Source organism: Phacochoerus africanus, chromosome 1 (genome assembly GCF_016906955.1).
Source record: "Phacochoerus africanus isolate WHEZ1 chromosome 1, ROS_Pafr_v1, whole genome shotgun sequence".
Lineage (NCBI taxonomy): Eukaryota > Metazoa > Chordata > Mammalia > Artiodactyla > Suidae > Phacochoerus > Phacochoerus africanus.
Genome location: NC_062544.1, coordinates 198,969,733 through 198,993,430, shown reverse-complemented (window position 1 = coordinate 198,993,430; position 23,698 = coordinate 198,969,733). Strand labels below are relative to the sequence as shown.

The 23,698-nt window shown below is 36.6% G+C and overlaps 1 long non-coding RNA gene across 1 annotated transcript; it reads left to right on the top strand.

Moving 5' to 3' along the window:
- The first annotated feature begins 9 nt into the window (after nt 1–9).
- On the top strand, nt 10–13,596 carry LOC125131051 (uncharacterized). Its single transcript, XR_007135850.1, has 3 exons — nt 10–105; nt 2,598–2,694; nt 13,037–13,596. It is a non-coding gene; the product is annotated as an uncharacterized LOC125131051 (long non-coding RNA).
- Nucleotides 13,597–23,698: the final 10,102 nt, after the last annotated feature.

Sequence of the window (23,698 nt, the reverse complement as noted above, 5' to 3'; positions counted from 1 at the left end):
CGGTGCCGCGCAGCCAACCTCGGTCTCGCGAAATTGAGCGAGATTACGGAAGCCAGAAGGATTGGTTAAGGTTTTCCGGAGCTAAGGGCCAACTACGGCTCTGAGGTAGCGTTGCGTGTGGCAAGTTTTTTCTTAAAATTTCCGAGGTGTTAGTGCATTGAAACGGTCTGAGCTCTAATCTGTGGTAAATAATTCATTATTTTGTTAGCGAGGGCCTTCCAAGTGCCAGTGTCAGGATGAGAACCCCAAACCTTAAAGTTTCTTCCCTCAGGTACTTGCTGGGTAAACCACTACCTATGCCTCAGGCACAACCACGTTAAAACGACCGCTCTGGGAAATTTCCTGGTAGGCTAAAGGGCAGAAGAAAGGAAGGACACTAACATTTGTTAAGCACCGGAGTTGTGTTCTCCATCCATATCTTGATCACTGTTAGTGATTTTAGAGTTAATTTAAAACCAGAATGGCTTTAATGCCTAGACATTGCGTATATACATTCTTTTTATTTCTCTAAGTGGTTTCTCAAAATTTAGTGTCCATAAAGTTTACTAGTTTGTTTCCGCTGAAATCAATATTAAAATACTTAAGTGTAATTCAAGTGATTTTCAAAGGTAATTGTGACTTAGGCTCTTTGCCCCCTTTTCCTTTTTTTAATTTCCATACCTGCGGCTTATGAAAGTTCCCAGGCCAGGGCTTGAAGACTGAACAGGAGCCCCAGCTGTAACCTATTGCATAGCTGCAAGTTACTCCACAGCTGTGGCAACGTGGGATCCTTAAACCTACTGGGGCCGGGATGCAACCCACGACTCCACAGTGACCCAAACCGCTGCATTCGGCACCACTGTGGAGGAACTACCCCCACCCTATCCCTTACTTATTGACTTGAGAACCTAACCACTGTACCTCCTTGTACTCTCATTTTAGAGACTGAGGAAAACGATCAAGAGATTCAATAAATTGCTCAGAGTCACCCAGCTGGCAAAAGGCTGGAGTTATAATTCTAACGTAGGTCTGAATAATCTTCAGAGTTGCTAGACAAAATATTTTCATTATATGGAAGGGCTAACTTATTCTAATACTGAGATAATGTGTTTTTGTTTTATTGCAGTATATTAAAATCTGTACTATTTAAATATGTGTAGTTTAGGCCTTTTGAGCAAAAATAAATAGCAGCAGTTATTTTTCCACCTCTCCAGCTATGTGTATTTGGTGAGATCTCTTTGACCTTCACTGTCTCACCACCTGGATAGAAGACCCAGACCTAGTGAATAACTTCACACTGTTTTGTAAAAAATCCAAGCAAAAAGGTAAACAGTCTACTAAGACTTGAGAAAATGGAATAAAGAATGTAATTTTAAAAGATAATAAATTTCAGAGTTCCCACTGTGGTGTAGTGGGTTAAGAATCCAACTGCAGTGACTCAGGTGGCTGCAAAGGTGTGTGTTTGATCCCCAGCCTGCCACAGTGGATTAAGAGATCTAGCTTTACTCCACCTGGGGCATGGGTCACAGCTGGGGTTTGTATTCAGTCCCTGGCCCAGGGAACTTCCATGCCATTAAAAAAAAAAAAAAAAAAAAACAAAGATAATAAATTTCAAGCCACTAGGGGTGTATCAGAGAAGTTTAAACAGTGCTGCAAACTGATTTGTGTTAAGCTATAGCTCTAGACAATGGCTGTTTTCAGGAAAGAGGGTGCTGTCTGTGAAAAGGAAAGCTAACACGAAAAAGGAACTATGTGCATTATATCTTATCTGATAAATAAGATAATGTGATTTTAGTTAGGGTTGATCTGTTATTAAGGATCTAATTATCTCTGAGGGACTGAGAAGCCAGTGTCTGGACAGTGAACCAGATGCTGGACAGTGGCACTTAGTTTGAGAATGCCACCTTGTGAGGCCATTCTTGAGTAGCACATGCCTTCATCTCTATGGGATCTGGCTTACTCTTTTTCCTGATTCCAACACCAGAGTAACCTCCAACCACCCCATACCTTGAACATCTAATATTGGTGTGGTATGGCCATGAAAATAGGAGAAAGTAACCAGACTAGGGTTTCTATCTTTGGTTAGTGCTATCCTTAAAGGGAGTAGCGGTAGTAGTTAAGTGCCAGAGGCACCCTGTTTACTTCCCAAATACCACCCCCATAGAAGGGGCTTGAGCCTTCTACAATTACAGGTGTATTTGAATTCGTTTCCTGCTGGGATGGATGCCTTAGACTTTGAAAGGGACATTGAAGGGGACAGAGTACTGGATCTTTGAGGAAGGACTGGTGGGAGTGAGTGAGGAGAGAAAGTGAGCAACTAGTTTTGCTTCTTGGAGAAACCAGTTCCATATATGGGGCTTCTCAAGATGGACATAAAAAGAAAATACTTTTTTTTCACTTCTTGCTTTAACTTTTTGGGTTACTGGTTTGACCTTTACAAATATTTTCCCACACTAATCATTATTAATGATTAGGTGAATATATGAGAGATAAGAAAGGGCAGCACATTCAAGACAATCCACTCTTTGGGGTCTGCATCTTGGGCCTATTTTTATTGTGATGTCAAATTCCATTTCTAAATAAACACATATGTGTATCTTTTAAAAAATACTCTCTAGGCCCTGGATATATAAAGATGAAAAAAACACCTGGTTCCTGTGTGGCACACAGTTCAATAGAGGAGTAGATGTAAGAAGAAGCAAATATGGCATAGTGGTAAGTGCTATTGTTATGGACACCTGCTGCATATCTGCTTATTCCCCCCCCCCTTTTTTTTTTCTTCTGGGAGATGAAGTAGTGGTAATTAATGAACATAAGAGAGGAGGGGAGGAAGTATGTGCATTTCAAGATGAGGGAGCAATATAATTAAAGGATTAGAGATGTGAATAAGCAAAATACTCTGGATACTGCAAGATTGAAGTTAGGGATATTTTAGTTATGGACATTTATGTAAGTGTGTCATTTTAGGCAGGTTAGAGATTGGTGGGAAGAGATTCCCTGTCTCTGCATGAGTGAACACACACATGCACACACACAAAGATTAAATGCCTGATTTATTTAGCAAAGAACACAAAAACTTAGCTAAAGAAAGGTAACCATATAAAGTAGGGAAAGAAACAGTATCGCAAAGTAGCTTTTCTTAGATTCCCCAATTTTTTCAAAATAACGTGTGGCTGTTAGTAACATTGTTTGGAAAAGATAAAGTCTATTCCGAACTCAGAAACTTGTATATTACCTTTTGGAAATATTCACAAACAATCTATGACTATATAGGTATTTATAGATTGGTTTTTTCTGGTTCTTAACTCTGATGTAAACCATTTCAGCAAAGTCCATCCTCACCTGGAATTAAGGATAGAATGTGTATATCAAGAAAGGGTGAGTAGAACCGAATAAGATCCTAGGGGTATATTATTACTCCTCTCTCTAATTTTTCAGCATCTTTTTTTTTTCTTAAAAAAAATCCCCCTTAAATTTTTTTTTTTTTTTGTAATGGCTGCACCCATGGCATATGGAAGTTCCCAGGCCAGGGATTGAATCCAAGCCACAGCTGCAATGCATGCTGGCCACTGTGCCAGGCCAGGGATTGAACCCATACTTCTTCAGGGACCCAAGATACTGCAGTCGGATTCCTAACCCAGTGTGCCAGAGTAGGAACTCCCTCCAAAATTCCTTTTTGTTGCTTAAGCTAGCTTGAGTAAATTTATGGTTTGGAACCAAAAGAAACTTGACTAGTTCAGTAAGAAACCATCAACTAGTCTCTGCTCTAGTTTCTACTCTAATGTTTTAAAAATGAAGAAACAGATATGGAAAAGTTAATAATTTTTTCAAAAACTAATTTTAGAATCTACATTATCTTCCTGTATATCAAGTATTCTTTCTACCATGCCATACATCTAAGATGATCATCGGAAACCATGTTCCCTAAGGGTATGGTTTATAAATATATATGTGTGGAACTTCTCTTAACATCTAAAGATATGTGTTGAACATTTTTTCTATGATGAGGCCACTTGGTTTCATTCATAAGCACATGGTGCAAGAGGTTTAGATTACAACTTCGTTACTACTTAAGGTGGTTAGCTTTGTTGTACTCAAAGTTCTATTCAAAATCTCCTTAAATTGACCCAAGAAAATGTGAAGAATACTAAATGGAAAGTGTAGCTAGACCAACAAAAAGTCCGTCTTCATTATTAAAGACATTGTTCAAATTACAAGCCCTTGTGGTAGAGGTCTGTTTATTTTCATTCATTCAGTAATCTTTGTTTCCATTATCCTACTATTTATTTTTTTCTATTACAGACCAACACATCTCTTTATGAAAAGCATTGCTGATCTAATATTTATCCACTTGAGGGTGCCATAAGATCATTGTGGGTATCAAATTTTCTACCAGAAAACCAACTGCCAATTAAAGATCCAGGGATAGGAAATGGCAACCTATCATATAGCATCATTTTAAGATAGTTATGTCTGTAACACCTTGTTCATTTTTCAAGAACTAGTAAATGTTTCGAGGATATTTTAATGCAAATCAGTTCATATCTCATTGTCTAGGATTGATTAGCTCAGTAACTTTGAATTACTTTTGCCAAGAGGAAAGGTCATTGATTTCAGTTCCAACATGGGCTGGTGAAATTGAACAGACTCAGAGGTGAATACTGCACAACTCCAGGGAAGGGTGTTGGTGGAGGTGTTGGTGCATTTACATCATAATCCATATATGATATAGGTGGCAGTCCCAGAGCTGTGTAGTGCTTGACCATACACAGTGGCCACCTGCAGTGCGATTCTCAGCCATTTATCCATGTTTGTCTTTGTTTACTAAAGGGACTTGAAAACAGAAAGAGGATATTTAAGAATAAATACATCATGATTGTTGGAAAAAAAAAACAGTTGAAAGATGTATGCAATACTTGCATAAAATAGTTCAGTATGCTTATCTCCAGGTACTTTGTCATGACTGCTTATAAATGTACAAACACACACATACTTCTTAGATTCTTATTTTGTGGCAGTTTCTCAGAATACTATGCAAGGGATCATGTCAGGATTATAACTAAGAAAAACTGATAGTTTAATTGATGATAAATAATTAGTATTCCTGGTCAATACATTCTGGATTGGTTTGATACTAATTTTTAATGCAATGTGGACATTTCTTTCAAAAAGAGTAATTGAGCACCTTTTAAAAATTTTATTTATTAGGAGTTCCTGTTGTGGCGCAGTGGTTAAAGAATCCAACTAGGAACCATGAGGTTTCAGGTTCGATCCCTGCCCTTGCTGAGTGGGTTAAGGATCTGGCGTTGCCGTGAGCTGTGGTGTAGGTCACAGACGCAGCTCAGATCCCGTGTTGCTGTGGCTCTGGCGTAGGCTAGTGGCTACAGCTCCGATTAGACCTCTAGCCTGGGAACCTCCATATGCCGTGGGAGCAGCCCTAGAAAAGGCAAAAAGACAAAAATAAATAAATAAATAAATAAATAAAAATGAAAAAAACTTTATTTATTAAACTATAGTTGATTTATAATATTGTGTTAGTTTCAGGTGTACAGCTTCAGATTTTTTCCCACTATAGATTGTTGCAAGATATTGAATATAGTTTCATGTGCTATACAGAAAAGTCCTTGTTGTTTTTCAATTTTAAATTATAGTTGATTTATAGTTGTGCCAATTTCCGCTGTACAGCAAAGCAACTCAGTTATGTGTGTTATACACACATACATACACACACACGTTCCTTTTTATATTCTTTTCCATCATGATCTATCCCAAGAGATTGGAAATAGTAGTGATCATCTTTTAATTATTAAACAGTAACTCCTCTTATTTTGTTGATAGAAATACCAAAGAAGAATTTCATAAACTAGAAATCTATTAATGCTTTAGTATATTGCCCTTCTTAATGGAATCCATCAGAAGAGCCAGCGTATCTGAGAAAAGATTAACTTTGATCCTGTCCACTTCTGATGTGACTTTTCATTATTGGTAGACATAAAATAGATTTCCAAATGCAGTTAATTGAGTGAATTAATTAATTCATCCAGCAAATATTTGAGGGTTAGGCACTGTTTCAGATGTTAGGGAAATAATGGTGGAAAAATACATGAAGATTCCTGCCTTCATATAGCATACATTCTGGTGGAGGGAGAAAGACAATGAGCAATAAATGTAATAAATAAGTAAATGATGCAGTATATTAGAGGGTGTTAAATCCTGTACAAAAAGAAGTAAGTTAGGGTTGGGGAATTGGAATTTCAGAGAGATGGGTGTAATACTTTTTAAATAGAATGGTCAAGGTAGGTCTTACTGAGAAGATGACATTTAAGCATAGACTTGAAGGAAGTGAATTAGTTATTCATCTTATTTGAGAGAAAAAAATTCCAGGTAGAGACAACAGCCAGCACAAAAGTCATAAGGCAGGTAAGTACTTGGTGTATTAGGAATAGCAATGACAACATTATGGCAGGAACAGGATGAGCACAGTGGTACAGGGTTTGTAGGAGGTTAGAGGAGCTGACTTTTATTCTTAGTGGAATAGGGGTTGCTTCAGGGTTTTAAGCAGAAAGACACATTATGACTTTCATTATCAAAGGATCATTTTGGCTGTATATAGGCTGGAGTTAACTAAATATGTGTTACTCATAAAGGAAAGGAAAAGCTTTAAGAAGGCTATCTTTTATGTCTTAGGAAACATAATTTCATTTTAAATTTATCCATCATTGCATAGAATGAGAATGTAAAATTTCAATGGCTGCCAGAAGATTAAGAGTGTGAGCAACTATTACCACAGTGGAGGAAGTTATAGTAGGACCAGTTTAGCCCGGGAGTCCTTGTTGTGTTTTGGGAACAGACCATCTAATCTTCTAAGCCTCTCTTATCACCTATAAAAATAAAGGGTTGGATACAATGACCTTTCAGACTTAACCTTTAACATTTTCTGTTCTATGATAAAAGCAGTCCAGGTGCTAAAACTGCATGTCTCTCTTTAAACCACTGTTTCTTTTCTTATGAAATAAGTAATAAGTTCTTTTCCTGTCATTTGTATTGCATTGCTGGTAAGTGTGGATTCCTACTGTGGATAGTCTGTCTTTTTTTTTCCCCCCTGCTTTTTAGGGCCATACCTATGGCATATGGAGGTTCCCAGCCTAAGGGTCAAATCACAGCTGCAGCTGCTGGCCTGCACCACAGCCTCGTGGGATCTCAGCCGTGTTTGCAACCTACAGCAACAGCTCATGGCAACGCTGGATCCTTATCCCACTGAGCAAGGCCAGGGATCAAACCTGCATCCTCATGGATACTAGTCAGGCTCATTACTGCTGAGCCACAATAGGAACTTCCTGGATAATCTCTTTAAATGGATGAAATTCTCTAGTTCCAATTGGGCATATAGAAAAGAGACCAGACATAGAAGTCACAGAAAAATATTGGTTGGTAATTCTCAGGAAGTCTGAATGTGACAGTTCCATGAAGTAGTCATTGCACTGGGAATCCTGTTTTTCAAGCGCAGAAATTCAAGTCAAGCTTGGCAGACAGATACACACTAACCAAATTAATGAGACACTGATTTAGAAATCATATTGATGATGTTTAAAGGTGAAATATAAATGTCATGTACAACAGAAACTCATGTGGAATATCAATATAGTCTCCTATGAGAAGCTAGCTTTAGTCAGAAGAAGTTTGTGAAGCTGGTATTAGAGGAAAAGCAGTCTGTTGGGTGATGTTCATGACTAATTTCATCAAACTATGTAATCTTATGCATTCATTTCCTCTATGTGAGGATATCTGCTAAGGCTGTATGATCCTTTGCTCACCCAAGCACCCCCTCCACCTCTCCCTCTTTATCTCTTTCTTTCCCACACCCTCTTTCTCCCTTCTTCTCTCCCAATCTCCCTCTCTCTCCCCACCTCTTCTCTTTATATAAATATATATGTTGTAGTCTCTCTTTGTATATATGTTATATTCTCCTTATATACCATTTTATGTATATATATATGTAATTATACTTTCCGTTTTTGAGGCAGTTTTCAAAGATTTTTTTTAACCTTTTTTGAAATGAAAGCCCAATATACAAGACAGATAACAGAACTATCTTTGTTGGTGCATTGATAGAAGATATTGAGCAACCTGTTAACACCTTCTCCACTCTTCCTTGCCCTGCTGTGGCTGGAGAGGTACCTTTAAGGAATATCTCAGACTTGTTAACAGATTAATTCTTCAGGCAAAGTTCAATATCATTGATTATGTTTCAGCTTAAGTTATAGTCATATTCTAATCATTATTCTCTATGTCTATACTGTAGTCACTCTGTAATTATTTGTTTCTTAAGCTCTCCAGCCATGCACACAGTTCTCTTCTGCCTGTAGCCACTTCCACAAATGGTGCTTCTTGTGCTTTATGCTTTGTTTATTCCTGGTTTCACTTTATGAGAAAGTAATCTGATTTCCAAGTTTAGGAGGGCTCCATTCTTTGCTCCAATAAATTCACTATTAAGCCCTTTATCATCTTGTTTCTGCCTATGTATCCCACTTCATTTTTAGCCTTCTCCGTCATCATCATTTGTCATTCAACCACATGGATTTTCTGATATTTTCTAAATACGCCAAGTTTTCCCCACTTCAGAGCTTTTGTACTTGCTATTTTCTGAAATGCTCTTCCCTTACTTTATTTTATTTTTATTTTCAGGTCTCAGCTTAAAGGTGACCTCTTCTCTCTCAAAACACTCCATTTATTTCCATAATAGCAGTTATCATAATTTATTTTCTTTTTGTCTTCTTGATTATCTGTATTCTCCACTAAAATATAAGATTCATGAAGGCAGGGCCATGTCTCTCTGGTTCATGACTCTGTACTTAATAACTATCTCAGTGCCTGGCACACATCAGGTACTAAATAAATATGTTTGGATGAATGAATGACAATGTAAAAATGTTTACAGGCAGATGTCACACTCAGAGTTAGGAATAGGACATGGTATATCATATATGTCACATATATGGCTGAGAAAGGCTTAATTAACCAGGTTGCATAAAAGGGACCTGGAAATCAATTCTAATTCTGGACCGTGGTAACATTTCTTGGCTTGGGAGGTAGTTAAGGCAAACAAAAAATGTCATCTGGAAATTACAGCAACAAAAAACAGTATTCCAAAAACATAGTTCATATTACTGGTTCAGTGTGGAATAAAAATGCTTTCTGGACAAGTGAAAGGAGCATGGTAACTGGATCCTCCAGAAGCAGATGGGTTGATTTTTTAAAAATACTTTAAAGGAGTTTTTTCCCCTTTATCTCAATTATGAGTTAAATGGTATGATAGATTAAAAAAAATGCAGTTTTCTCTCATCCTCTCTTATTTTTCTTCTCCATGGTTTACATTTGATTGTTGCCTTTTATCTTGTTTTTAATTATAATTTAATTATAAATTAAAATTTTATTAATTTTTGTTGATTTCATGATATCTGTGATTAGGATTGCCCTCTTTAAGGTGTGACTAGGAATAGTCTCTCTGTAGTATTCTGTGTATATAGGACAAATGTCTGCATACTTGTTGTATTAGTAAGGATTCTCCAGAGAAATATATCCAGCACAACAGTGTGTGGAAATATGTATATATGAATATGAAAGAAAAGTGGATTATTTCTACAACTTTTATCATTTCTACAGAATAAAATAACTAGTACTATTATTAAAATGTAAAGATTTAGAGAAGAGTAAAATTCACAGTAGTATAGTATAGTATAATATAATTTCACAATATACATACCATTACATTGATTATTTCTGTATAATTATCAGATATTTCCAGTGCTTTGCTATTGGCGCTTATTTCTGATGAAATTAAGGATAACTCCTTTCCTGAACTATGTAACAAAAGAGTATCTGTGGGACCCTTGGAATTAGTGAAATAAGAACTGAATTGGTAACATTTTTATACCATTTATTAGGATATTTGTTTTATGGACTATTCTGTGTTGATATAATCCCCTTTCCCAATGTTCATGGAGCAAGAGAGTGTTGAATTTTGAGCTAATGTTCTCATGATAGATTCTATTAAAAATAATTAAGCAAAAATATATTTTATATAAGAAATAGTAAGTGGGTTAATACTAAGTGGATTAATAGCATACCACTGCTGAAAGTTTCTGGGCAATCTCATTATTTACAAACCTATTTGCCTATTTGTCCTTTTCACACATTGATGCCTTACCTCTTCCCAGAGCTTCTATGTAAGACTGTTGGGCGTGCAAGTCCACTTAGGTCCGTGTTCCCTGCCAGTTTTCCTGAAACTCTTTTTTTTTTTTTTTTTGATCTTTTATCTTTTCAGGGCCATGCCCATGGCATGTGGAGGTTCCCAGGCTAGGGGTCTAATTGGAGCTGTTGTTGCCGGCCTATTCTACGGCTCACAGCAACGCCGGATCCTTAACCCACTAAGCAAGGCCAGGGGTCGAACCCGCAAACTCATGGTTCCTAGTCGGATTCGTTTCTGCTGCGCCAGGATGGGAACTCCCTGAAACGCTATCTTAAGTGTTCATTTCATGCAAGACCCACATTCATCTGGGGCATGTGACACATTTCTTCTCTAAGGCCAGCCTTAACTCATCACATCTTCTACCTTGGAGGGAACCATGAAAATCCTTTTAGATCTCACTCACTTGAGCCTCTGTTTGCCCTCTTCTAATGGATTAAGTTTTATTTTCCCAAGGCCATGCAGTGAGAAAACACCAGCCCCCTATCATGTCATTGACTTCAGCTTTCTGTATTATTAAATTGTGAAACTTTTAAATTTTATTAAAAAAGAGAAGTTAATCCCTCCTTTGTTCTCCAGGAAATTGCTTTTCCTTTGTATTCGAGGAAGTCATTTCTAGTTCCCATCTTTTGCTTCTCATTTAGTAACTTCTCTTTTGTCCAAATTTTGTGAATAAATATTCTAGCTGATCTCTCTACATGAAATATCTGCATTATAGTCATTACAGTAATAAAATTTGACTATACAATCTAGTTTATGTATCTATAGAAATTTATTATGAGTTATGATAGTATGATTTATGAATTATTAATTGATTTTTCCCCTGGTATAAATGATTAAATGGTGATCCTCTTCTCAATTGGCACCTGTGTAGAGGGATATATATTATTTTAGGGATTGTCAATAATATTTTAAATGGAGAAAATCAAAAGCCTTAAATGTTACTTTCAGCTACAAACTGGTTAATTGGAACCAGACTAACTTTTCTACAGTAAATAACTACAAAAATAACACTGGAAAACTTATGAAACAACTGTATTCAGATATTGTACAATAGGCAATGCAAAACTATTGTCTGAGAGAAGGGAATCAAGCTAGATAAACCCTGTAATTGCCCTGTTTTGGGGCTGGAAGCACTTCCTAGACAGTGGTAGAGAGAGGTGGATTCCAGACAGAACATGGCAGCTTCGCTAAGCTGGGGGGGACAGATGTCAGTTAGAGAGGCTTAACAAACTGTAATTTATGGGGCAGAGTACCAGAGAGAAGGGAGCTAGGCAGAGAAAGAACTCCAGAAATTTACATGCATGTCCCCCTGAGTATTTGACTGAATACGAAGCTGTACATATATGGGGTGAGACTCCACAAGGCCAGACAAATAACTGCAGGAAGGAACCATAGGGAACAACTATAGGGAAGCTGTGAGCTGAAAAAACATCAGAATTTCACAGGGTTGGGAGATGTTTGAATTCTGACTCAACTAAGGTGGAAAGGCCTGTTTACACTCAGGGAATTCAATAGAGATCCCCAAAAGGTAATACCATTAGCTTTACTCCTAAGAAGAGGGACTAAAACTAGCTCTAGAGTAAAATCTATTCTAGGCCCACTTTAACAAAGTCAAAATGGAAGCTTCAAAATGATCATGTTACTCTCCAGGTAAGGCATACCTCAGAAATATTGTTTCAGATCCAGGCTACTGCAATAAAGCAAATATAATAAAGTGACTCATGTCAATTTTGGGGTTTCCTGGTACATGTAAAAGTTATATTTATACAATACTGTCACTTAATAAGAGTTTAATCTAAAAAAATCTTAAAAAAACTATGTACTGCCTTGATTAAAAAATACCTTATTTCTGAAAAAATGCCTACCATCATCTGACAATGCAGAGTTCTAACAAACCACAGTATTTGTGAAGAGCAATAAAGTGAAATGCAGTAAAATGAGGTATGCCTATAAATTAGTTGCTACCAGAACAATATTCAACTCTCTTTAATGAAACACAAAAATCACTAAATGGTAAAATTCACTACATTCAACCTTTATCAAAAATTACTAGACATTTGGAGGAACATGAAAATGTGACCCATAACCAGGTGAAAAAGTCATCAATAGAAACAGACCGAGAAATTACAGAGATGATGAAATTAACAGACAGTTATAAATAAAGCAGTTATAAATATATATGTAGGAGTTCCCATTGTAGCTCAATAGGTTAAGGGCCCAATGTTGTCTCTGTGAGGTTGTGGGTTTGATCCTTAGCTTTGCTCAGTGAGTTAAAGATATGGCATTGCTGCAAGCTGCAGTGTATGTTGCAGATGTGGCTCAGATCTGGTGTTGCTGTGGCTATGGCATAGGCCTTAGCTGCAGCTCTGATTTGACCCCTAGCCTGGGAACTTCCATATGCCTCTGGTGTGGCCCTAAAAAGAAATATATACATACAAACATATATATGTATATGTAAAGATTTAGAGTGGCAATGGAGATAGGCAAGGAAAGAGAGTTTTGTCATTTCTGTGTAAATGAAATAGATTCCCTTGGAATGAATCTTGGGGCAAGTATAAGGAGAGGAGAGAATGGTGGTTAAATCCTTATCCTCCCCTTCCTCTGATGGTTTACTCTCCAAGAATCACCCTTTCTTTCTGGGACTTCGGTAGGCTTGCTGAGATTCACCATGCCATAATAACTGGAGAGCAATGGAACAGAGAATGCTGGAGAGATGGTATGACACAGCTAAGGCCTAAGGACAATCCTAGGACTTTTGTGGTCTAAGAGGCATGTGAAAAAACAATGAACATTTCTCTGTGTCCATAGGAAAGAAAGAGCCCAGGAAATAGTTGAGAAAGAAAGACTGAACAGACTTACAGTCTCCTAGTCTGGGTGAGATGAACCACCCACATGAGAGAAGATCAGAAGAGGATGAAGATCAGAAGAGGATGCTGCCAAACCTCAATGGATTATCAGCACAGCAGTGAAACATGATATTGCAAGGATACCAGTTTCCAAAAATGAGACTAATTAAAATATAAAGTGGACAGCCCTTTTACCTGGATGTCATAGTGGCATATTTAAGTCCCCCAGCTCAACAACAACCAGGGAAGAGGAAGAGGACAAAGGGAATGCAAATAAAAATGAATTTTCATTTTGGTACATCTCAATTTGTTTCTTGTTAAACAGGCTAAAAGAAAATGATTTTCTGCTCCCTAACTGCTTTTCTAATCATCTAGCTTTAGATTTGTTACTGGATAATTTTAAGATGTGCTCATTTCTGTGGAGAAATAAACATGAAGCCAGCCTAAAAACCTGTGAGAAGCTAATGTGCTTTGTGTAGGTAAGCAATTTAAAAACTAAAGTGTAGGTACATTATTGAGAGGAAAGGTAAAAAAGCACAGTAGACAGCCAAAAATAGATGGTTTTCTGTATCATTTTAGAGATGTGATGATTAAGCATTTGCATTCTTTGTCTAATCAGCATATACACAGCTGCACTAAAAAAAAAAATCAGTCCATTTACCCTATAAATGTGATCTGAGAGAACTGAATTTGGTGTCTACCTGGTTAAAGCTTTTCTTCCTTTAACAGGATGATTTAAGGGGAATATAATAGTCCCTTGCCACTCACCTGGTAAAATTTACTGTGAATTTAAAGTTCACATAGTGTCTCTGGATAAAATATAGAAGCTCTACTCACATTACCTCATCGTCCTATAACTTCTCTGGGACACAGTCTTTCATTTCTTCAAGATTTGATTTTAAAATGTTATCTAGGGAGTTCTCAGTGGGTTAAGGAACCAGGGTCATCACTGCAGTGGCTTTGGTTCAGTTCCTTGCCCAGGAACTTCCACATGCCATAGGTACAGCCAAAAAAAAAAAAAAAATGGCTATCTAGTTTTACAGCACTTGAACTTTGTAGGTTCTTAGTTCCTAAAATAGTCCTGTCCTTTCCAGCTTTAAATTTCTGTGACAGTGTGATCCATGTTTGAAAATAAAGATACTTCCTTTTCAGAGAAAAGTACCCCAAAGTATAATTTTATAATTATTAGCATTAAGTTATTTTTTTACTGGCATTTTAAAAATTAAAGTATAGTTGATTTACAATGCTCTGTCAATTTCTGCTGTATAGCAGTGACCCAGGCATATATATAAATATATGTATGGCATATGTTCCCTTTCTTATATTCTATCCCAAGAGACTGGATATAGTTCATTGTGCTATACAGCAGGACCTCATTGCTTATCCATTCTAAATGTAATCATTTTCAACTACTAACCCCAACTCTCTGTCCATCCCACTCTCCTGCTTGGCAACCAAGGTCTGCTCTCCATGTCTGTGAGTCTGTTTCTGTTGTGTAGATAGGATGATTTATGCCATATTTTAGATTTGGCATATAAGTGATATCATATGGTATTTGTCTTTCTTCTTCTGACTTTGTTTGGTATGAGAATCTATAGTTTGATTAGGTTGCATTGGTTTATTTTTGTTTTTATTTCTATTGCATTGGAAGACTGACCTAATCAGAGAATGTTTAGCCCATGTTCTCTTCGAGGAGTTTTATGGTGCTTGTCTTATGTTTAAGTCTTTAAGCCATTTTTGAGTTTATTTTTGTGCATGGTGTGAGGGTGCATTCTATTTTCATTGATTTATATGCAGCTGTCCAGTTTTCCTAGCACCACTTGCTGAAGAGACGTCTTTTTCCCATTTTATATTTGTGCCTCCTTTGTCAAAGATTAATTGGTGGTAGATGTCCAGGTTTATTTCTGGGGTTTTTATTACATATTCAGTTTTATTTCTGTTGGTCCATATTATCTGTTTTTGTACCAGTACCATACTCTCTTGATTACTGTAGCTTTGTGATAGTGTCTGAAGTCTGAGAAATTTAAGTCTCCTGCTTGGTTTTTTCCCCTCCAAATTGTTTTGGCTATTCTGAGTCTTTCGTGGTTCCATATAAATTTTTGGATTATTTGTTCTAGTTCTGTGAAAAATGTCATGAGTAATTTGATAGGGATTGCATTAAATCTGTAGATTGCTTTGGGTAGTATCACCATTTTAACAATATAGATTCTTCCAATCCAACAGCATGGGCTATCTTCCCATTTCTTTGAGTCCTCTTTAATTTCCTTGATTAATGTTTTATAGTTCTCAATGTATAAGTCTTTCACCTTCTTGATCAGGTTTGTTCCTAGGTTTTTAATTTTTTAGGTGCAATTTAAAAAGGTATTGTTTTATTATATTCTTTTAAAATATTTCATTGTTGATATACAGAAATGCAACCAATTTCTGAATGTTAGTCTTGTATCCTGCTACTTTGCTGAATTCGTTGATCAGTTAGGTAGTTTTTGTGTAGAGTCCTTAGGGCTTTCTATATATAGTATCATGTCATTTGCATATAGTGACAATTTTACCTCTTCTTTTCCAATTTGGATACCTTTTATTTCTTTGTTTGTGTGATTGCTGTGGCTAGGACTTCCAATACTATGTTGAATAAAAGTGGTGAGAGTGGGCATCCTTGTCTTATTCTAGATTTTAGTGGGAAAGTTTTCAGCTTTTCTCTGTTGAGTGTTATATTGGCTGTGAGTTTGTCATAAATCTTACTCTGTTAAGATATGTTCCATCTATATCCACTTTGGTTTAAGAGTTTTTATCATGAATGGATGTTGGATATTGTCAAACATTATTTTCCTGCATCTAGTGAAATGGTCTTGTGGTTTTTGACTTTTCTTTTGTTAATGTGGTGTATGATGTTGATTGATTTGCATATGTTGAACTATCCTTGTGAACTTGGGATAAATCCCACTTGGTCATGGCATATGATCTTTTTTTATACGTCGTTGGATTCATTTGGTTAAAGTTTTGTTGAGAATATTTGTGTTTATATTCGTCAAAGATATTGGCCTCTAATTCCCTTTTTTGGTAGTATCTTTGGTTTTGGTATCAGGGTGATGGTGGCTTCATAGAATGTCTTTGGGAGTGTTCCTTCTTCTTCAACATTTTGGAAAAGTTAAAATGCATATAAGTTCTTCTTTATATGTTTGGTAGAATTTGCCTGTGCAGCCCTCTGGTCTTGGACTTTTGTTTGTAGGGAGTGTTTTTATTACACATTCAATTTTATTTCTAGTGATAGGTCTGCTCAAATTACCTATTTCTTCTTGATTTTGTTTTGGCATGCTGTATGTCTCTAGAATGTTATCCTAGAACCATTTCTTCAGGTTGTCAAATAATTGTTCAGAGTATTCTCTTAAGGTTTTTTTGTGTATCAGCAGGAGATTTATCCTTTTTCATTTCTTATTTTGTTTATTTGGGTTCTCTTGCTCTTCTTGGTGAGTCTGGCCAGAAGTTTTTCAATTTTGTTTACCCTTTCACAAACCAGATTTTTTTCTATTGTTTTTTTGATCTCTAGTTGATTGCTTTCCTTTCTGATCTTTATGATTTCCTTCCTTTTGCTGACTTAAGGTTTTGTTTGTTCTTTTTTTTTTAAATTCTTTTAGGTGGCAAGTTAGGTTGTTGATTTGAGATTTTTCTTCTTATTTGAGGAAAGTCTGTATCACTATGAACTTCCTTCTAAGAACTGCTTTTGCAGCATCCTATAGATTTTGAATGATTGCGTTTTCATTTTTGTTTATCTCAAGATTTTTTTTAATTTCCTTTTTGACTTTTTTATTGACCCAAAGATTTTTCAGTAGCATGTTGTTTATGCTTAAAATAATTTCTGTACTTTTAGATTGGTTGAGGTTAGTTTTGTGCTCCAGTATGTGGTTAGCTCTAGAGAATCTTCCATGTGCACTTGAAAATATGTATATTATGATTTTTTTGGATGTAATATGCTGAAATAACAATTAAGTCTAAATGTTGTGTTGTGTCATTAAGGTTTCTGTTGCCTTCATGATATTCTTTATAGAAGATCTGTCCATTGGTGTGCGTGGGGTGTTAAAGTCTCCTACTCTTATTGTATTTGCATCAATTTCTCCTTTTTTGTTTGTTAGTATTTGTTGTATGTATTTGGGTGCTCTTATACCTAGGGGCATATATATTGTGAGTGTAATATCCTCTTCATGATACAGACTTCCACAAGTAAAGGTCCTCTGAATAGGCACCAATTTACAGCACCAGTTACCTCAGGAGTTGCTGCCAAGAAGAGCAAAGTAGGACACTGGAGATGCACTTGCAATTAAGAGACCAACAACTTAAAACAATCTCATATTTATACAGATCCCTGTATCAAAACTTCAGAATAACTACAAACCAAAAATCTACTTTTGATACACAAATACAAAAAATCAACTCAAATACAGCACTAAAGATAGTCATCAAACGACAAGAGGAAAGAACAAGGGAAGGAGGGAAGAAAAAAGAGCAACAAAAATCCAAAGCAATTCATAAAATGGCAATAAGAACATACAGATCAATAATTACTGTAAATATAAATGGGAAAAATACCCCAACCAAAAGACACAGACTGGCTAAATGGATACAACAAGATGCATATATATGCTGTCTTCAAGAGACCCACTTCACTTCTAGGGACGCATCCAGTTTGAAGTGAGAGGATGGAAGAAAACATTCTATGCAAATGGGAATTAAAAGAAAGCTGGAGTAACAATAGTCATAGCAGAAAAAATAGACCTTAAAGAGTATTTTAAGAGGCAAAGAAGGACATTTCATAATGATCAAAGGATCAATACAAGAAAAAAATATAACTGTAAATATATATGCACCCAACATAGGATCACTACAATATGTAAGGAAACTGCTAACAACCTTAAAAGGAGAAATTGAAAATTACACAAGAATAGCAGGGGACTTTAAACACCCCACTCTCAGCAATAGACAGATCATCCAGACAGAAAATCAATGAGGAAACACAGGCCCTGAATGAAGCATTAGACCAGGTGGACTTAATAGATATTTTTAGGACATTTCATCCAAAAGCAACAGAATACACATTCTTCTGAAGTGCACTTGGAACATTCTTTAAGATTGATCACATCCTGGGCTACAAATCAAACCTCAGTAACTTTAAGAAAATTGAAATCATATCAAGTATTTTTTGGACCACAACGCTATATGACTGGAAATCAAGAACAAGAAAAAACTACAAAAAAACCACAAACACATGGAGAATAAACAACATGCTACTAAACAACCAATGGATCACTGAAAAAATCAAAGAAGAAATTTTAAAATACCCAGAAGCAGATGACAACAAAGACACGACACTCCAAAACCTATGGGATGCAGCAAAAGCCATTCTAAGGGGAAAGGCTATAGCAATACAAGCCCACCTCAGGAAACAATAAACAGCTCAAACAAACAAGATGACTTTATATCTAAAGCAGCTAGAGAGAGAAAAGACAAGACCCAACATTAGTAGAAGGAAAGAAATCATAAAGATTAGAGCAGAAATCAATGAAATAGAAACAAAGAAAACCATAGAAAAGATCAATGAAACGAAAAGCTGGTTCTTTGAAAAGATCAACAAAATTGATAAACCCTTAGCCAGACTTCTCAAGAAAAAAGAGAGGACTCAAATCAATAAAATTAGAAATGTAGGAGAAGTTACAACAGACATCACAGAAACACAAAGGATCATAAGAGACTACTATATGCAACTGTACCCCAATAAAATGGATGACCTAGAAGAAATGGACCAAGTCTTAGAAAAGTACAATCTTCCAAGACTAAACCAAGATGAAACAGAAAAGATAAATAGACCAATCACAAGAACTGAAATTGAAGCTGTCATTAAAAATCTTCCAACAAATGAAAGCCCAGGACCAGACGGCTTCACAGGAGAATTCTATCAAACATTTAGAGAAGAGCTAACACCTATCCTTCTGAAGCTATTCAAAAAAACTACAGAGGAAGGGACACCCTCAAACTTATTCTATGAGGCCACCATCACCCTGATACCAAAACCAGACAAAGGTACCACAAATAAAGAAAATTATAGGCCAATCCTACTACTGAACATAGATGCAAAAATCCTCAGCAAAATACTAGCAACCTGAATCCAACAAGACATTAAAAGGATTGTACATCATGATCAATCAAGTGGGATTTATCCCAAGGATGCAAGGATTCTTCAATATCCGCAATTCAACGAGGGAGATACACCACATTAACAAACTGAGGAATAAAAACCGTATGATCCTCTCAATAGATGCAGAAAAAGCCTTTCACAAAATCCAACACCCATTTCTGACAAAAACCCTTCAGAAAGTGGGCATAGAGGAAACCTACCTCAACATAATAAAGGCCATATATGACAAACCCAGAGCTAACAATATTCTCAATGGTGAAAAGCTGAACAAATTCCCGCTGAGATCAGGAACAAGACAAGGATGTCTGCTCCACTACTACTATTCAACATAGTTTTGCAAGCCCTAGCCATGGCAATCAGAGAAGTAAAAGAGATAATAGGAATCCAAATTGGAAAGGAAGAAGTAAAACTATCACTATTTGCAGATGACATGATACTATACCCAGAAAATCCTAAAACATACTGCCAGAAAACTGTCAGAGCTCATCGATGAATTTGGCAAAGTCGCAGGTACAATATTAATACACAGGAATCGATGGCATTTCTATATACTGACAATGAAAGAGCAGAAAGAGAAATTAGGGAAGCAATCCCGTTTACCATCACATCCAAAAGAATAAAATACCTAGGAGTAAACCTACCTAAAGAGACACAAGACCTGTACTCTGAAAACTATAAGACGCTGATGAAAGAAATCAAAGACGACACAAATAGATGGGAAGACATACATACCATGCTCTTGGATTGGAAGAGTCAATATTATCAAAATGACTACGCTACCCAAGGCAATCTATAGATTCAGTGCAATCCCTATGAAAGTACCAAGGACGTTTTTCACAGAATGAAACAAAATATTTTAAAGTTTGTTTGGAAGCACAAAAGACCCAGAATAGCCAAAGACATCCTGAAGAAGAAAAATGGGGCTGGAGGAATCAGGCTCCCGGACTACAAATCTACAGTCATCAACAGCATATAGTACTGGCACAAAGACAGACATATAGATCAGTGGAACAGGACAGAAAGCCCAGAATTAAACCCATGCATCTACTGCCAACTAATCTGTGACAAAGGAGGCAAGAATATACAATGGAGAAAAGACAGCCTGTTCGATAAGTGGTGCTGGGAAAACTGGACAGCCACATGTACAAGAATGAAATTAGAACACTGCCTAACACCACACACAAAAATAAACTCAAAATGGATTTAAGACCTAGATATAAGACCAGATACTACAAAACTCTTAGAGGAAAACGTAGGGCAAACACTCTCCGACATAAACAACAGCCACATCTTCTCAGATCCACCTCTTAGAGTAATGACAGTAAAAACAAAAATAAACAAATGGGACTTCATTAAACTTAAAATTTTCTGCACAGCAAAGGAAACCCTAAACGAAACGACAACCCACAGAATGGGAGAAAATATTTGCAAACGAAGCAACTGACAAGGGATTAATCTCCAAAATTTATAAACACCTTCTGAACCTCAATACCAAAAAACAAAACAAAACAAAACAAAACAACCCCATCAAAAAATGGGCAGAAGATCTAAACAGGCAATTCTCCAAAGAAGATATACAGAAGGCCAAAAAACACATGAAAAGATGTTCAACATTACTCATTATTAGAGAAATGCAAATCAAAACCACATGAGGCACAACCTTACACCAGCCAGAATGGCCATTATCCAAAAGTCTACAAACAATAAGTGCTAGAGAGGGTGAGGAGAAAAAGGAACCCTAGTACACTGCTAATGGGAATGTAAATTGGTGCAACCACTGTGGAAAACAGTATGGAGATGCCTCAGAAAACTAAACATAGAACTACCATTTGATCCAGCAGTCCCACTCCTGGGCATCTATCCAGAGAAAACCATGACTCAAAAAGACACATGTACTCCAATGTTCATTGCAGCACTTTCTGCAATAGCCAAGACATGGAAACAACCTAAATGTCCATTACGGAGGACTGGATCAAGAAGATGTGGGACATATAAACAATGGAATATTACTCAGCCATTAAAGGAAATGAAATAATAGTATTTTTAGCAACATGAATGGACCTAAAAATTATCATGCTAAGTGAAGTCAGTAAAATAATGAGACACCAACATCAAATGATTTCACTGACATGTGGAATCTGAAATACAGAATGAACTTCTTTGCAGAAGCAATACTGACTCACAAACTTTTAACAACTTATGGTTTCCAAAGGAGACAGGTTGGGGATGGGGAGATGCGCTGGGGTTGTGGCATAGAAATCCTATAAAATTGGATTGTGATGATCATTGTACAAGTATAAATGTAATAAATTCATTGAGTAATAAAAAATATAAAAACAAAATATAGGTATACTATTCACTATAGGCCAGTCATCGTGTTTCATTCCTCTGATTATTGATTTGTTTAGGAATATGCAGGTTGACTTGATGTAGGACACTGAGAGTTAAGTCCAGAACTCTTTAAACTTTTAAAAGGATTTTGTGTTTTTTACTTTATTATTTTTATTTAATTTTTTTTTGTCTTTTTAGGGCTATACATACAGCATATGGAGGTTTCAAGGCTAGGATTCAAATCAGAGCTGTAGCCACTGGCCAACACCACAGCCACAGCAACACCAGATCCAAGTGGTGTCTGCGACCTACTCCACAGCTCATGACAATGCCAGATTCTTGCCCACTGAGCAAGGCCAGGGCTTGAACCTGCATCCTCATGGATGCTAGTCACATTTGTTTCTGCTGAGCCATGATGAGAACACCTATTTTTATTTAATTTTATTATTCTTTTACTTTTTTTTTTCTTTTGGACTTCAACCTGAAAGTCCTATCAGATATCTTGCCACTTTGCATAAAGTCTACAGAGAAAAGATCAGGTCTAACAGATAGAAAGATACTGGATCCAAGATCCAAATGACATGCTTTGCAATACTGAGTGAAGCTGGGGCTGAAGATATACTCTATAGTTTTCAGATGCTTAAGTCAATAAATTCCCTTGTGGGCTTAGATAAACTTGAGTTAGATTTTTTTTTTTGTCTTTTTTTTTTTAGGTCTGTACCCACGGCATATGGAGGTTTCCAGGCTAGGGTTCCGAATCGGAGCTACAGCTGATGGCCTATGCCACAGCCACAGCCATAGCAACACCAGATCCAAGCCGTGTCTTTGACCTACACCATAGATCACAGCAACGCTGGATCCTTAACCCACTGAGAGAGGCCAGGTATCTAACCTGCAACCTCATGTTTCCTAGTTGGATTCATTTCTGCTGCACCACGATGGGTACTCCTTGAGTTAGATTTTATGTTACCTGTGGAACAGTACTGTGTCGGATATTTTCTATATGTCCTCCAAATTCACTCTAGTCTCCACCTCTCTGTGCCCCAGGGGACTGACTTATCTGGACTGCATCAAAGAGTTCTTTTACTCTCTGGCTTCTGGTTTTGTTCAGCCAATGGAAATCTCCCTGAAGACTAAAGTCATTGCAGTTATCCCCCATTAATTCCAAGTGATTCTTATCAATAGATACTAATAGGTTGGCTGCTTCTTGCAGAGGCTATAGATCCAGTCAAGTGTCTTTCTCCAAATTTGAGTAGCCATTTTCTCCCTTCACACCAACAAATGTGGGGGAGTAGTACACAATTGCTAGCCCTGGTGTAAAGCATTATTCTTAATTGATTTCCTATAATCCATGCCATACCTTTGTGGTCTTTATTAAATTCTCCTCAGTTACCCAGTTTGAGGATAATCCAGAGCCATCTCTTTCTGCCATCTAAGTGATACATACTCCATTCATTTGGTCTTCAAAATAAATGGAAAATACAGTAGTTTTAAAAGACATAATTAGACTCTCCATTTGAATAATTTATTGCTTGGCGGTGAATGTTCAATTGAATATCAAGACAAGGCTTCAGATTTTTTGCCATGCATGGAATTTTAGGAAGTCTTTGGTGAGGGGAACTGATGAGGCCTGTTGGCATGTATATGAGCTGGGGCTCATTTTATAATTTTGGATTCTTTCCAGTCTGTCAATCCCAGAAACTATCTTTTAATGCAATCATGCTACTGTCTTTTGTTATCCGTAGTAGCTCCAAGTAAACATTATAAAGCTCTCACAACTTAAGAGTTTTGCTTCTCCAGATCCTAAAAGGAGGGCTACTTGAATTTCTGTGAATAAATAAATAATCTAGAAATTTATACCAAATTAAATGGCAGCAATCTATATGCAAGTAAAGTGTTCATTTACATTCAGTGAATTTACATCCCATGATTACTTGCCTAAAATTTTTCTTGTAAAAAGGGTTTCCTAAGAACATTAACAATTTTAACCAAATTTGCAGGTTTATGTTAAAAACTATTCAAGTGAACAAACTTTCTTAAGACACAGCCTCTAAATATGCTAATTTCAAATGTATTTATTGAAGTGATTTTTCAACTAGGTGTCTTGTA